Raw genomic sequence first — 9,290 nt, forward strand, 5'->3', positions numbered from 1 at the left:
CAGAAAGTGAGGGAAAGAGGGAGGGAATCCCGGGAGAAAAAGAAAGGGTATGAGTGTGTGTGGTCCTACAACACCACACCACACAACACTAATGTGTAAACGAACAAATTAGGGGTAAAATCGTAATTTCCCATGTACGTTTTAATAATCCCGGAACGGGATGTTACAAAACCTTCAGGAAAAATTCACTCCAAAAAACAAGAACAAAAAGGAAATTGCTACAAATGTGGCAAATTTGGTCATTATGCAAATAAATGTAGAGTCAAGAAAACAATCAACCAATTGAAAATCTCTGAGGAAGAGAAAGTCCCATTAATCCAAGTTTTAGAATTAGGAAACACAGACCATAGTCAATCCGAAGATGATTTAAGTTCTAATTTGTCTTCTTCCAAGAATTCATCAAGTAGTCTTGCATCCCTCGACATCAAAATATGCTGCACTGACACTTGTTGCAAAAAGATTTCAGTATTCAATAAACAAGAAGAACAAGAAGATCTTCTTATCGAATTAATTAGCAAAGTAGAAGACCCTGAATTAAAGTCATTTTATTTAAAGAAACTTAAGAAACTAGTCTCCCAGGAAGAGACCAGTACTAATCAACCGCAAGTATCCCAAAAAATTAGCCTTAGCACAACCCAGAGAGATTCAATAAGTCTAAGAAAGAGATTACAGTTAAGGACTTACAAAGAGAAGTCAATAAAATCAAAGATGAAATTAGGTTTCTAAAATCAGAAAACCTAGAAATTCGTACATATCTCAGTAGAGTTCAGACACAAACACTTGTCAACAATAATGACGAAGAACACAACAGTTCTTCCTCAAGTCACAATTCAGATTCTCAGTCTGAAGAAAAATCATCAAAAGGTTTAATATTATGATTATTAGACTAGATAAGAATCCAGAAATGGTATTCTAAAATCAAAGTAATAATTGAAGATTTTCACTTAGAAACAATTGCTTTGATTGATTCAGGAGCAGACTTGAATTGTATTAAAAAAAGATTAATTCCTACTAAGTATTTTCATAAATCAGCAAAGATACTTAGTGTTGCAAACCAATTGCCAATGCAATTAAAATACGAAATTCCAAAAGCCCATGTCTGTCAAAACAATGTTTGTTTTAAAACCCCATTCGTTTTAATAAAAAACATTTCACATCCAATCATTTTAGGTCTCCCTTTCATAGCTCTCCTATACCCCTTTAAGGTACACCATAATAGGATAACTACTAGAATGTTAGGACAAAAAAATCACATTTGAGTTCTGCACGAAAACAGAACTAAAAAAATTAAGACAATTACAAAAAGATAGCATCTCAAAAACCATCAATCTAGTTACCAAAAAATCACAACAAATTAATTTCTTAAAGGAAGAAATTAATTACAAAAGAATTGAAGAGCAATTAACAAACAAATCTTTGTTACAAAGCATTAGCAACTTTCAAAAGAAACTTGTTAATGAAATTTGTTCGGATATTCCCAACTCCTTTTGGCACAGAAAATAACACATTGTCAAACTTCTTTACAATAAGGATTTTGATGAAAAGAAAATACCTACTAAAGCCAGATCGATCCAAATGAGTCAAGAAGTTATGGAATTCTGCAAAACAGAAATTCAAGAGCTTCTTAATAAAAGAATAATTAGAAAAAGTAAATCACCATGGTCATGTCCTACTTTCTATGTTCAAAAGAATGCAGAATTAGAACGAGAAACCCCTAGGTTAGTTATCAATTACAAAGCTCTTAATGAAGTCCTAGAATGGATACGATATCCAATTCCCAACAAAAGAGATTTAATTAAGAGACTCAATCAAGCTGTAATTTTCTCAAAATTTGATATAAGTCTGGATTTTGGCAAATTCAAATTCATGAGGATGATAAATACAAAACTGCATTTGTCACTCTGTTTGTTCATTATGAATGGAATGTAATGCCTTTTGGTCTTAAGAATGCACCCAGTGAATTTCAAAATATCATGAATGAAATATTTAATCAATACAATCATTTCTCAATTGTTTATATTGATGATGTTCTCATTTATTCCAAATCGATGGATAAGCATTGGAAACACTTAAACATGTTTGTTAGGATAATTAAGTCAAATAGATTAGTTGTCTCAGTAACCAAAATCAAGTTGTTCCAAACCAAGATTAGTTTTTAGGATACAATATCCACCAGTCAACCATTCAACCAATCGATAGAGTAATTCAATTTGCAGATAAGTTTCCAGATGAAATCACTGATAAAACCCAATTACAGAGATTTCTAGGTTCATTAAACTATGTTGCCGAATTCTATCCCCATCTTAGACAGCAATGCAAACCTTTGTTTGATCGTCTCAAAGAAAATCCCTCACCATGGTCCAACACTTATACTTCCATAGTCAAGCAAATCAAATCACATGTGAAGACTTTGCCTTGTCTTGACATTCCAACCCCCAATTCATTCAAAATTGTTGAAACTGATGCCTCTGAAATTGGTTACGGAGGTATTTTCAAACTGTCCATTTCTTCCAAATCTCCTGAACAAATTGTTCGTTTCCATTCAGAAATATGGAATTCAACACAAAGTATTTATAGTACTATTAAAAAGGAAATATTATCTATTGTATTATGTATTAGCAAATTTCAAGATGATTTATTTAACCAGAAGTTTTTAGTCAGAGTCAATTGCAAATTTGCAAAACATGTTTTACAAAAAGATGTTCAAAATATTGCATCAAAACAAATTTTTGCACGATGGCAAGCCATATTAAGTATTTTTTATTTTGAAATTGAATACATTAAAGGCAGCCAAAATTGCATCCCTGATTTCCTAATCAGAGAATTTTTGCAGGGGAAAGAATGACAGACAAAAGAATTGAACAGACAAGGCTTCCAGCCACTCTACCACCACCAGTCAAACAAGAATCAAGCTCATATTCTTCATCGGTCTTAGCCATTACCAACAGATTCACTCCCTTAGGTTCCACAATTGGAAACCTTAGACCAAATTACCAACCATCCCGTCTAAACTACCAAACGACATTAGTCAGTCAATATGATCTATATTCAATTTCAACTCACCCATCTTCATCATCCCAATTAGCCAGTTACACTAAAACATTACCATATGTCAAGAAAAACCCCAGCGAATATCTTTTCAGCATCATTTTCAACATTCACCAAGAACAAGCACCATAGAAAATAGCCTAAACAGTTTTCCCTCCTAATTTTCATTATTAGTTTATTGAATCATATAAAACCCTAAAAAACTACCAAGTCATTCTCAGTGAGACTGAATCTATTTCAATTAAACCAAGTTACAGCAAAACCCATGAAAACAAAATTCTTTATCATTCTCTGTACATTGGAAAGTTTTTAACTGAATCAGATTGGGGACTCTCCCTTTATCAGAATAAACCACTTCATACCCAGCATGTTCTCATTCCCAATAACCATTACAATTATTTTGATTATATTCAATCTTGGACTAACATTTTCCTCCATCAAATAGAAGACTTTAGTCATTCATGGTTTATTAATTTTGACAAATGGTTCAGACTCAATTTTCCTGCATGGTTCCCAAAATGGTGGTCAGTTCACGACCCAACAGCCAGTCTTTTACTAGAAGAACTTATGCAAGTCCTCTTAGCTGGTTTCCAGAAAAAATTTGACAGAAGCTGATTCAACTATAGGATTACACTTCTCCCATTATTCATGGCCAAGTACAAAGTTCCGTGGATTTTGAAGTGGAATTATGAAGTTGAAACAGGTGAAGTCTACCGTTCAAGATCAGTCAAATGGTGGGATAAGTTCAACCATCAAAAGTTCATCAATTTGGTCCTCTCGGAGTTTCCCATCACTCCATCTCCAGCTATCCCTGCAACCCCAGTTCCAGCTATTCCTGTTCAATAAAAAATGGCACTGCCAACCATTCCAGAACAATCTTTATCGGACATTAACCCGTCTTCATCCCTCAAAGGAACAACCAAGTCGTGTAAATCAGCAAGTTTGAAAAAGAAAGAAAAATCCACCCAACTTAAAGACCTAGCCCAACAATTAGTTCCAGAAGCAGCGATGCTCTACACAAAAGACTCAAACTCGAAATCTTCAGATGCATCCTTGCAGCAACCTGCCAAGTGGGCAAATTATCAGGATTCCCAAGACCCATTTGAATTGTAATTAACCCATATGATTAAACAGTTAATCAACATGTGATTCCAATAGGAAATATGTCAATTTCAGCACCGAAAACAATAGCAATTATTAGCAATCATTCCAGAAAAAAGATTATTCATGAATAGTAAAATTATTTTTGCACTATTCATCAGCAGTAAAAGCAAATCATCATTTTGTTTCCCAACAGGAACCGCGTGATTGAATAGTCATAAGCTTTCATCATTATCCTCCAGCTCACAAGATAGCGGGATTCCCGGCCTCAATCATCTCATTCAATAATTCTCCAAGTCTACAAAAACAAAGCTCAAGTCTTATGAAGAGAAGGCTGAAACTTCTATGCACTCTCATATCAGAACAGAAGCAATATTCAACTATCAATTTCTCAGCACAAAATTTGTAAACACTTTTTAATTTTCAAATGTTAAGGATGCCTACGTGCACCAATACCCTTTTCATCAGTTATTCTCTCATTTACTAACCCAATCGTCAGTAAATCAATTGTAAGTTTCTAAGTAAGTTTTCAATAAAACTTATTTTCAAATATATCCGCATCATTACTTTGAATTCATTATTTTCATCATGAAGAATATTTTCATAACAACTTATTTTAATTGGCATAAAATTCTTACTCACAGTCAATTCATTGAGTATCTCAAGTTCAAGGTAAACACCGATCAATCATTTGTCTAATTCTTTCTATTTGTTTATAATAGTTGGTTCCATGGCATCTTTAATCCTGGATATCATCCTTATCAAATTTCATATAATTCCATCAATAATTCACTTAATAGTTCATTCAATCCTATCATCATTGCCCCTGGTATAATTGTCCTCATCATTATTATTTCTACTAGTTTCCGCCCCATTTGGTATCAGAACCAAGTGAGTGGTTATTGAGTTGTTATCTATTTAATTGTCTTAATTGTTCATTACTCAGTTTTCCATGCGGTATATCATGTTCATTCATCTTCTAAGCTGTCTTGTTTCACTCTCAAACCAAACAGTAAGGCGTGATTCAAATAATAAGTCCATAGGATTGGCATGAGCGGAGAGAGACTTTAGCAAATACTCCAGGAAGGTAAGTCAGTAGGTTTATGTTTTGTAAGTCTGTGTTTTGAATAATATGAGTAGATTATTTAGATCCAATTCAATGGTCAGCACTAGCTCTAGATCCAGTCTAGGAACAATTCTAGATATAGTAAATAAAGAACAAAAGTTAGAATTTCAAACAGATGATAATGTCAACTTTGGAGATTAGAATATCCCCAAGGTTTCTAGTAAAAACATTATAAAAAGAAATGGTTAGTAGCCTCTTTTAGAAATGAACATCATGTCAAAACAGTTGGAAAAGCATATGCTCTTAGCAAAGAATATGAAACTTTTCAATTATTCACACCGAACAAATCAGAACTCATAGAAAAGATGGTTATAATTACATTCACATAGGCTTAGTCCAAATAGCAGTCAAGCCCTTAACAAGAAAATGCCTTAATACCTCTATTTTGTTATGTCTCCAAGATGCAAGATTCACTGACTTTAGTGATAACATTCTAGGAATGATTGAGTCAAGTCTTTACAATTGACCAATTCATTTTGATTGTTTCCCAAATCTCACAATAAGTCTTTCAGACCCCTACATGTTGAAAGCACTCACATTAAATATCAAAACTTCAGGGTACTAAGTCCTTAAAGGAGTCCAACCATTAACTCTAATATTTAGGGTTTATTATAAAGTTACAGGAACAAACATGAATTTTCAAGCTTTAGTCAAAAGTCCTAAAGACCATACGCACTTAATCCAAACAAATCAAGAAAATGCCAATATCAAAATACCCAGAACCATTAGGTGGTCAAATATCAATTTACCTTCAGACTGGTGCTTGATAAACAAAAGCAAACCAGTTACCATTCAAAATAGCTTGGTTAACCTAGACAACATAAAACAATATTTTGACGAAACAGTTAAAATCAACTTTGACCCTTCAGCCAGAAAATCAAATGTTCATTTACAAGAATTTCCTCAGCCCCACAAATCCTTAGCACTTAGTAGGAATTCTTTTTCAGGATCCACATCTGCTAGCATAGCAGGTCAAGATCAAGACTTAATCAATTCTTTAATCAACAAAAAGTTAAAGGCAATAGAAACAAGTTTAACTATCACTCAACAAGAATAATCAATGACTTGATTAATATCAAATTGAAATCAATAGAAACAACTTCTCAAGTTACTCATCTAGTTTACTAACCCAACACTCAAGACCAAGGAGAATAAACTTCTCTAACAACTTCAGACTTTGACGCAAGCCAAGTCAACCATCAATTACTCGTCCTAAATAAACCATTCAAAATTCGATGGAAGAAACTTAATGCTGACATCGAAGCAACATAAAACATTCATCGTAGGGACATTTTCCGAAATAAATATACCAAAGAATAAAAATTGGATATTTACGATAAATTGACCAATTTCATGAAAACACCCAGATTTGAAGTATTTTTCTTCGATTTCGTTGAAAAGTATTATGAGTCTGAAAAGAAATTAGAAGTCATTATCAAAGAAAACTAGGTTAAAGAAGACAAAACCTTAAATTCTTCTAGCCACCCTCCACACAAAACCATTTTAATCGCAACCGCCAATACACAAGTACCAGCTACTCCTTTAAAACTTCCAAAAGATGATGCAGGAGTCAAGCCAATCATTGAACAAAACAATTTCACAAACCAAAGCCTACATACCATAGGAAAACAATTAAACAAAATTGAAAACAAAATAGATAAGCTTTCCCAACCAAAACCCACACGAAGAGAAAAGCCATTGGTGAACTTCCCAGAATCTTCATCCAGCAACATTGCCTTGAAAACAATGTCCACAAGCCCAAAAATAGATCAAATGTTACATGAATTAAAACAAGAAAAAACAGTCAATGTTTTACAACATCCAGATGAGTCTCATGTAGAAACAATTTCTACAGTATGGGATTCAGAAAATGAAACTGAAACCGATTCCATTAGGAAAGTAGAACAAGCTTTTCAAAATCTTGAACTAAAACGAATCACAAACAAAAGAGTCAGAACTAAGACGAATCACAAACAAAAGAGTCAATCCAACAGCTCTTACCAAAAATTGGTATCCAAGGCCAACACCTTTGGATATTCCGTTTGAGGAAAGAAACATCCAAAATCAATTCTCTGTCTTAACTGATAAACTCTATGAATGAAATATAGATGGTTTATCAGAACAAGAACTCTTGAACAAACTACAACACATCTCTATGGTTGCTAATAGTTATATTACCAATCATAATCTTAGTCAAACACAAGTTGTCGACCTTTTGGTGTGTGTGTGTGTGTGTGTGTGTATAAAAGAGCCAGTGGTTCATACTACGATTAACTGGATCCAGTGCATATGTTTTTCATACCTTCATGTGTGATTTAAAAAACTATTCAATAAAAGTAACTAATGATTTATTAATTTATTTTATAGGGTTGCATAACAATCTAGCTCGTACGCGAAAAAGAGATTAGTTTTCATAGCAATAATGCTAAATGGTAGAATACAAGCATAAATATAAGTACTTTAGACTGGTACTTGTGATCTACATTGGTATAGAAAAGTCTTATTAAAAGATGATTACGTACTTATCCATTTGATGAAATCGATTTGAATAAATATATATATATATATATATATATATATATATATATATATATATGAAAACTGATAATCTTGCCACTTAGAACTTAACAATGAGATTATGTTGGTTTTCTATATGAATTTTAATAAGAGAATCATATGGCTAGAAAAAGTGACATTTGCTCTCACACAAAGGTACTGTTGAACTAAAGCCTATTATTATTAGTTGAGCGTAGAGCTTTCAGCTGATAGAGAAGAAAAGGACTAATTTGACCGATCATGATTTCATCTTCATTGGTTTCTAAATGTTTGCTTCTTGTTCAATTGTTCATTCAACTCATGGCATGAATGTTTACTGTAGTTGTGATTTATAATTAAGTTAATCTTTGATCTTGTAAAAGTTGTTTTGATATCACAGAAGAGAATTGAAGCTCCAAAATTCTAAAGCAAAATCACAGGAACGATAATGCTACTAGCTCTCAAAACTTTGACGTGACCGCCAACTCACAACATTTTAAAATAGGCATAAATTAAAAATAAATGATAAATAAAACATCGTCGCATTGTTTGTGAACATAATTTGACAAATGTAGTGTGTTCGTTTTAAGATATGTATAATCATATTGCATGATAATTATTAATAAACAAATGGTGGGAGTGTGCCATTTTCTAGATTTCGGGAGCAATCTAAGGCCCTTGTGAAGGTTAAATTAAATGATCTCCGATCGAGAACCAAGAACCAGTTTTTCCGGCTGCGGGATCTTGGAGTTGCGGCCATGCACGGGACTATTATTAGTTGCGTCCCTTTTATTGGGATTAAATGTTTAATTAGTGAATTTGGATCACTTTTATACATAAACTAATTGTGCATGTATTAATATATTGTAGATTGTCAAGCTTAGTCTGCTTATCAAGGTGTTTTTCTTCATCTAAAAACCACGATCTAACATAATGTGAACTCCTAGGGTTATATTTGTATATTATGAGTTACAAAGTCAATTGTCAGGTGCAGTTAGTTAAATCCTTATATTGAGTAAATCTTAATCGAAGAGTGGATGGTCTAATAGAAAATGTAGAAATCGAGCTTTTAATATGCATTTGGAACCTAAAACACTGACCACATACCTACAAGACCCCAGCAGCTGAGTTACTATGTATACTGAGTTGTTATATCGGCTAGTTCATCCTTGTCTAGTAAGTTATAATTTAAAGAAAAATGAATCCTCCCTCAAATTACCTTGAACGTTATTTAGTACGAATAGTGTTACTAGCCACTTCAACTAGCATAAGGACTAGTAGTTGTTTGCTTTCAAAAAATGGTAGCTAAATGGCTAAAGTCCATTTGTGAGGGTTCTCTTTGATTAAGTCAAGTTATCCAAACAAAACCCTGTTTGGCCCCTTCGCAAATTATGCCCAAGTCATAGTTGGACATATTTTATATATATATATGCCCTTTATGCAAAGGGATCTTCATTGTTTTTAAAACAATGACTATATG

Source organism: Pyrus communis, chromosome 1, assembly GCF_963583255.1.
Source record: "Pyrus communis chromosome 1, drPyrComm1.1, whole genome shotgun sequence".
NCBI lineage: Eukaryota > Viridiplantae > Streptophyta > Magnoliopsida > Rosales > Rosaceae > Pyrus > Pyrus communis.